Raw genomic sequence first — 8,122 nt, forward strand, 5'->3', positions numbered from 1 at the left:
GATTAAAGCCCTGTCTACATCCCTAGTTATGCAATTTGCTAGGACTCTCGGCCCGGTATGGTTCAGATGAAGACTATCCCATTCAAACAGGTCCATTCTTCCCCAGTACTGGTGGCAATGTCCTATGAATTCAATCCTATTTCTCCCGTGCCAATCTTTGAGCCACACATTTACCTGCTTAATCTTATTGAAACTGTGCCGATTAGCTTGTGACTCAGGTAATAATCTGGAGATTATGATCTTTTTGCTTCTGATTTATAGTTTAGCTCTTAGCTGTTTATATCACCTTAGCAGAACCTCAGTGAGGGAGATGGATGAGTGACAGGTGAGGAAGATGGGGGAGTGAGAGAGATGGTAAGGGTGTAGATGGGGAGGTGATAGGAGGGAGAGGGCGTAGGGAGCTTAGGGGGAAGGGTAAGGAGGTGAGTGGGAGGGGATAGGGAGTCCAAGATAGGGAGGTGGGCAATATGGGATAACAGGTGAGGGAGATGGGTATGAGAGGTGAGTGAGGAGAGGGGGTATTGAGATAGTGATAGGAGAGGGAGTGAGTGGACAGGATTAAGGAGTGAGAAGAGGGTGGAGTGAGGGTTTGGAAAGTGAGGGAGTGCGTGGAATGCAGTGTGAGGGGTGTGGTGAGTGGGGAAGGAGAGGGAGGTGGGGAGTGAGGAATTGAGGGGGTGAGGAGTACGATGAAGGCAAAGTGCGGGGGTTGGGGAGCAAGGAGCAAGTGGAACAAGGAGTGAGGGAAGGAGAAATGAGGGAACGAGGACTGAGGAGAATGGGGGAGATGTAAGGAAAGTGAGGGGAAGGGTATGAAGGCGGTGAGAGTGAGGGAGCTGTGGAGAGGTGAGACACTGGGAGTGAGGGAGATGAGGGGGAGGGGTGAGTGAGATGTGTGAGAAGGAGGGAGATGGGTTGGGAGAAACGTGAGGGAGATGGGGAGAAATATAGAGGTGAGGTGGAGGGAGAGGTGAGGGAGATGGGGAGGTGTAGTGGAGTAAGGGGTTGGGTATAGGGAGGTAAGGGAGATGGAGGTGGAGTGAGGGAGGTGAGGAAGATGCAGGAGTGAGGGAGATGGGGAGCTCCAGGGGATAGGGAGGGAGGTGATTGGGAGTGAATGGGCAAGTAAGGGAGGGAGATGGGATGGAAGACGGTTGGGTGATGGAGGTGAGGGCAGTGAAGAGGGAGGATGAGGGAGACTGGGAGGAACGGTGGTGAGAGAAATTGGGGAGGGTGGTCAGGTGTGGGAGATGGGGGTGTGGAGGCGGTAGGGTGGGGGAGTGATGGAGATGGTGGGCGTGAGAGTGACGGGGCTGAGGGTGATGTGGGTCAGGGGTGAGGGAAATGGGGACGGGGATGTGAATGGGGTTGGGGAGATCCGGTGGGAGTGAGAGATGTGGGTTGGCGTGAGGTAGAGAGTTTGGTGAGAGGGGTGATGAGGGTTTAAGGAAGAGGGGACAGACAAGGTTTGAGAGGGAGAAGGGGAGTGTACAAGGAACAGTATCAGAGAGCAATAAAAGGGTGTTCTTTAAGAGGGCATGGGGACAAAATGAAGAGTGGGAGGATGAAGGGCTAGAGAGGAAGGGGGAAGAAGGAGATGCAGGTGAGAGTGGAGGGACAGAGAGAGAGGATGGTTCAAATAAGTCGGATGCAGTGGAGGGTAAAAAGATGAGCCAGAGAGAGAGCGGTGTCAGTGAGAAAGAGAGACATGGATAGACAGGGACCAGAGCTGGTGGGGAAGGAAGGGGCATGAGATAATTGGAGCGGCAAGTGAACAGGGGTTGAGGAAGGGGAGTGTGGGAGGGAGGAGAACTTGGAAGAGAAAAACGGAAGCAAGATGTGGAGTGAGAGGGGAAGAAGTGGGATGTTAGAGGGGGTGTGGTTGGAGAAGGATGGTGGGAAGATGAGAGGAAAAGGGTAAGTGAGGAGGCACAGGTGAGTGATGCTGTATGGGAACATGAGGAAGAGGGACAAGGGAGTGAGGGAAGGGGAGAAAGAGTGTAAACCTACACCACAGGGATTTGGGAGTCCTTGTGTATGAATGCCAAAACAGTCACAAAATTCTCCAGGGTAATGGGGAAGACAAATGGGGGTGGGGAATGTTACTAAAACTATCCCACAGCCCACAGTTGGGACACTGTGGACAGTTTTGGTCATTGTATTATAAAGAAAGATGTACTGGTGTTGAAAGGAGTCCAGGGAAAGTGCACTCAGTTGATCCTGGGTATGAAAAGATTGTTAAAAATGGAGAGGTTGAGTAGGTTGGGCTTGTCATCATTGGAGTTTAGAAGAGTGAAAGGAAATCTTACTGAAACATACAAGATTCTTTGAGAACTTAACAGAGTAGACGTGGAGCGGTTGTTTTGCTTTAAGATCAGTGAGCAACATCTCAGCGTAAAGCGTTGCCTGGTTAGGAGAGAGATGTGGAGGAATTTCTTCTTTGAGAGTACGGGATCTGTGGAATTCTTCACCACAGAGGACTGTAAAGGCTAAGTTGTTGCATATGTTCAAGGCTGAGATAGGCTTTGAATCAGTAAAGGAATCAAAGTTTATGGGTAAAAGGCAGGAAAGTGGAGTTGAGGGTTATTACATCACGGTAGTATAAACCTGGTAGACCAAATGGCCACCTTCTGCTTCTGCATCATCTGGCCCTATCGACAAATGGCTGTAGACCAAGGATGGATTGAAGTCAGTTAGTTGAGGAAACGACAAACACTGTTACTGACCAAACTATTGGAGCTGCAGTTAGACAAGTCCCTGTATCATAATGGACTACTCTTTCAAAGAAGCAAAAGAGACAGTTGGTGCATTTTCAGGTTGACAGAAATAATGACCAATGTGCCACAGGGTCAGTACTGGAGCCTCAACTTTTTACAACTTGTAGAAATGACTAGGATGAAGAAATGGAAATTACCAAATTTGCTGGTAACAGGTAAATAGGAGAGTAACTTGTGAAGGTGACAAAGACGACAGAGGGATATAAACAAGGGCTTGGATAAAGCTATGGGAAGTCAAACATGCTGTGGTAAATGTATAATTGTTCAGATTGGCCGGAAAAGTTTTTAAAAGGAGCATATGATCTTAATGGTGAGAGGTAGCAAAGCTCTGAGATGCAGACAGGTCTGGGTCTCCTTGTTTAATAGTTGCAGAAGGAAAGAAGGGCAAAGGAGGGGTGGTAAGAGAATGGGCAAGAGGGGAGGATAGGGAGGAAATGAGGGCAGAGTGGAAGGGCGAGCTTGGAGGGGAGCTTGATGAGTGAGGGATTAGGATGCAAGTTGGGAGAAAAGAGTGGTGAGTGTAGGTGGGTAGGGGAAAGGAAGAAGGTGAATGAGGAAGGGAGAAAGACAGAGGAGGAGGAGGAATACCAGCAATGGGAAGGCAGATCAGGAGGTGGGAGACAGAGTGGAAGTGAAAGAGTGGAAGAGCAAATGGAGATGGAGAAAGGGTGAGAGGAGGGTAGGAAAGGAGAATAGAATGGGACAAGAGAGATGGCTGTGGTGAAGGGTGAGGTCAGAGGTCAGGAACATAAAAAACAGTGATGGATGTGGGGAGAGGAGCAGAGAAAGCACATGATTTGGAAAGTAGGACGGATGGGGAAGGATATGCAAGAGTTTAGAAGGAGAGAGGAGGGAGAGAGCAGGATAGGAGAGTACAGCTGAATAAGGGAGAGAGTGGGAGAAACAGAGGGAAGTTGAGATTAACTGTTAGCTGTCACTGAAAAGTATGTACATATTTGTACCGTGAATACAGAAACATTATTCCTCTTGTTCACACTAGGCTGCTGATTTGCAGAGAGCAATTTTGTAGATACTTAGAAATAGAACCTGCTGGATATGCTGACAAAAGGTAAGGTGCTGATTTCACTTTGTTTTCATTCATTTCAGCAGTTATTGCCCATCCGTAGTTGCCCGTGAAAAGGTGGTGGTCAGCTCCCTTCTTAAAACACTGCAGTCCGTGTGCTGACAGTAGGGAATTCCGTCCCTACACTACTCACAGAGATGGGGTTCCAGGATTTTGAGCTATTGACTGTAAAAGGACGGCAATATATTTTAAAGTCAGGATGGTGAGAGGCTTGGAGGGGGACTTGCAGATGGTGATGTTCCAATGTTTCTATTGCCCTTGTCCTTCCAGATGGAAGTGGTCGTGGGTTTGGAAGGTGCTGCTTAAGGATCATTGATGAATTTCTGAGCCGCAACTTGTCAATAGTACACGTTGCTACTGCTGACCATCAGTGGTGAATAGAAACCAGGGGCAGGCCATTCAGCCCTTAGCCTGTCGCAAAGATATTACTACAGTTGTTATGGGGGAGAATCAGGATGGTACTGGACCCCAAGAAAGGGAGTTTGTGGAGTGCCTCTGAGATAGATTCTTAGAACAGCTTAGAACAGCTGGTGCTGGAGCCAACCAGGGAGAAGGCAATTCTGGATCTGGTGTTGTGCAGGGACCTCGAAATAAAGGAGCCATTAGGAGGTAGTGACCATAATACAATAAGCTTTAATCTGCAGTTTGAAAGGGAGAGGGTACAATCGGAAGTGACAATATTTCAGTTGAATAAGGGGAACTATGGAGCTATGAGGGAGGAGCTGGCCAAAGTTCAATGGTGCAATACCCTAGGGAAGCTTTTGAAGAACAACAGAGGATAACTAAAAAGGAAATACACGCCAAAGAAAAAAATGAAGTATGAAGGTAAATTGGCCAAAAATATAAAGGAGGATAGTAAAGGCTTTTTTAGGTATGTGAAAAGAAAAAAAAATGGTTAAGACTAAAATTGGGCCCTTGAAGACAGAAACGGTGAATTTATTATGGGGAGCAAAGAAATGGCAGAAGAGTTGAATTGGTACTTTAGTTCTGTCTTCACTGGGGAAGACACGAGCAATCTCCCAGATGTAACAGCGACTGAAGGACCTGAACTGAAGGGAATTTATATTAGGCAGGAAATGGTGTTGGAGAGACTGTTAGGTCTGAAGGCTGATACGTCCCCGGGACCTAATGGTCTACATCCCAGGGTTCTGAAGGAGGTGGCTCTAGAAATCGTGGATGCATTGGTAATCATTTTCTAATGTTCTATAGATTCAGGATCAGTTCCTGCGGTTTGGAGAGTGGCTAATGTTGCCCCACTTTTTAAGAAAGAAGAGAGAGAGAAAACAGAGAATTATAGACCAGTCAGTCTGACCTCAGTGGTGGGAAAAATGCTGGAGTCAATTATAAAGGATGAAATTACGATACATTTGGATAGCAGTAACAGGATAGGTCAGAGTCAGTATGGATTTATGAAAGGGAAATCATGCTTGACTAATCTTCTGGAATTCTTTGAGGATGTAACTCTGAAGATGAACAAGGGAGATCCAGTGGATGTAGTATACCTGGACTTTTACATAGGAGGTTAGTGAGCAAACTTAGAGCACATGGTATTAGGGGCAAAATACTGACATGGATTGAAAATTGGTTGGCTGACAGGAAACAAAGAGTAGTGATAAACGGCTCCCTTTTGGAATGGCAGGAGGTGACCAGTGGTGTGCCGCAGGGATCAGTGCTGGGACCACAGCTTTTTACAATGTACATTAATGATATAGATGAAGGTATTAAAAGTAATATTAGCAAATTTGCTGATGACACAAAACTGGGTGACACTGTGAAATGTGAGGAGGATGTTAGGAGAATGCAGGGTGATCTGAACAGGCTAAGTGAGTGGACAGATGCATGGCAGATGCAGTTTAATGTGGATAAATATATGGTTATCCACTTTGGTGGCAAGAACAGAAAGGCAGATTACTGCCTAAATGGAGTCAAGTTAGGTAAAGGGGCAGTACAACGAAATCTAGGTGTTCTTGTACACCAGTCAATGAAGGTAAGCATGCAGGTACAGCAGGTAGTGAAGAAAGCTAATAGCATGCTGGCCTTCATAACAAGAGGGATTGAGTATAGAAGCAAAGAGGTTCTTCTGCAGCTATACAGGGCCCTGGTGAGACTATACCTGGAATATTGTGCACAGTTTTGGTCTCCAAATTTGAGGGAAGACATTCTGGCTATTGAGGGAGTGCAACGTAGGTCACAAGGTCAATTCCTGGAATGGCAGGGCTATCTTACGCTTATGTGATTGAGACCTATAAGATTATTAAAGGATTGGACACTCTGGAGGCAGGAAACATGTTTCCGCTGATGGGTGAGTGCCGAACCAGAGGACACAGTTTAAAAATAAGGGGTAGGCCACTTAGAACAGAGTTGAGGAGAAACTTCTTCACCCAGAGAGTGGTTGGTGTGTGGAATGCTCTGCCCCAGAGGGCTGTGGAGGCCCAGTCTCTGGATACTTTCAAGAAAGAGTTGGATAGAGCTCTTAAGGATAGTGGAATCAAGGGCTATGGAGAGAAGGCAGGAACAAGATACTGATTGAGGATGATCAGCCATGATCATATTGAATGGTGGTGCAGGCTCGAAGGGCAGAATGGCCTACTCCTGCACCTATTGTTTATTGTCTGCTCTGTCATTCAACGTGGTCATGACTAATCCTCTACTTCAACGTCATATTCCTGCTTTCTCTTCACATTGTTTGATGCCTTTAAATTCTAAAAAGGTATGTATATCTCTCTTCAATATATTCTTGCCTCCTCTTGCAATCATCTTGTAATGAAAGCCAATATATTGTTTGCTTTCCTAATTGCTTGCTGCACATGTGTTTCTAAATTCATTAATGTACATCACACTAGATTCCTTTGTACCTCCACATTTCCTAATATCACCATTGAAATAAGATGATTTATTTTGTCTTTCACACTGATGTGTATAACTTCACGTTTAGCCATGTGTTTCTGACTTGCTCAATTTGTCTAAATCACATGAAAATACCCTTGCAACCTCCTTACGATTCTCAGCTCTGTCCAGTTTTCCGTTGTCAGCAAAGTTAGAAATGTTGCATTTGCTTCCCTCATCCAAGTCATCAGTTTATGTTGTGAATAGCTGGGTCACAATCACTGATCCTTGGGGACTAGCCGCTGCCTGCCACTTGGAAAAAAGACCCATTTGTTTCCATTTTCTGATCCTATGTACAAATTCGTGACCCATGCAAATACATTATCTCCCAATCCGTGTCCCTAAAAACCTTTTCTGTAGCAGGCCTGTCATTTTGATAGAGCGGTGAGAAGAGAAGGTGAAGTGAAGCGAGGGCTGCCGGGAAGGGTAAGTTTTCCCACTTAAAAAGGGACTTAACTCAGGAGTCTTGCTTGCCTTCATTAGCCAGTGAATTGAGTATAGGAGTTGGGAGGTCATGTTGCAGCTGTGCAGTAATTTGGTTAGGCCATTTTTTTGGAATACGGCATTCAATTCTGGTCTCCCTGCTATAGGAAAGATGTTATAAATGTTGAAAGGGTTCAGAAAAGAATTACAAAAACGTTTCCAGGTTTGGAAGATTTGAGGAAGAGGGAAAGGTTGAATAGGCTGGGGCTATTTTCCCTGGAGATTGGAGGCTGAGGGGTGATGTTATAGACGTTTACAAAATCATGAGCGATATGGATAGAGTGAATACCCAAAGTCTTTTCCACAGGGTAGGGGAGCCCAAAACTAGAGGGCATAGGTTTAAGGTGAGAAGGGAAAGATTGAAAAGGGACATCTATTTTGTTCACAAAGATGGTGGTGCATGTGTGGAATGAGCAGCCAGGCACGGTGGCGACGTCTGGTACTGATATAACATCTAAAAGGCATCTGGATGGTGACAGTGACTGACTGTCCACCCAAACCCATTACCGGCGACTCCACATCATGAGATGGATATTGATAGGGCTGCCATAATCCTGCCAGATCAGGTGCCTAAACTAGAGATGACTGGTGATGATTTAACCTGAGGGTCACGTCTTGCAGCGTCTACCATGACAGGGTTGTATGGTATTGTCCTGAAAGCTGGGCAGTTTGTTACGAACAATGATCTGTTTGAGGTTTGGTGGCTGTTTAAAGTAAGAAGTGGAGATGGGGGGGGGGGGGGGGGGGGGGTGGAGGTTCAGGCCTTAGCGAGGTGCTCATCCTCATTGATAATGTGTTGCAGGCTCTAAATAACTTGTGCTTCGCAGAATTAAATTTTGCTTTTTGCTCAAAAACTGCATGAATCCATGTAAGATTCTGTAAATCCGTTTTT

The sequence above is a fragment of the Chiloscyllium plagiosum genome, unplaced genomic scaffold, assembly GCF_037043375.1.
Source record: "Chiloscyllium plagiosum isolate Xiang-an unplaced genomic scaffold, Cpla_swu_hap1 HiC_scaffold_41, whole genome shotgun sequence".
NCBI classification, from domain to species: domain Eukaryota; kingdom Metazoa; phylum Chordata; class Chondrichthyes; order Orectolobiformes; family Hemiscylliidae; genus Chiloscyllium; species Chiloscyllium plagiosum.